Raw genomic sequence first — 234 nt, forward strand, 5'->3', positions numbered from 1 at the left:
TCTCGCTGGAGCATCAGATTATTTTAGCACTTGCGGAAGGAACTGACGGAAACTGAAGTCACATGGAGAGCAAGGCTCTGCGACTCAGCACTCACTGAGATCAGGCACCGAGAAGGAACTGCGCCCGCGGGTGGGCAGGGAGGCGGGAGGGAGAGGCAGCCAGCGGGGAACTGGCCCCAGGACGACTTGCTGGGTTAGTCACCAAGGAGGGCAGGTATTTTAAAGGCCCCCCAG

The sequence above is a fragment of the Molossus molossus genome, unplaced genomic scaffold, assembly GCF_014108415.1.
Source record: "Molossus molossus isolate mMolMol1 unplaced genomic scaffold, mMolMol1.p scaffold_m16_p_5, whole genome shotgun sequence".
NCBI classification, from domain to species: Eukaryota; Metazoa; Chordata; class Mammalia; order Chiroptera; family Molossidae; genus Molossus; species Molossus molossus.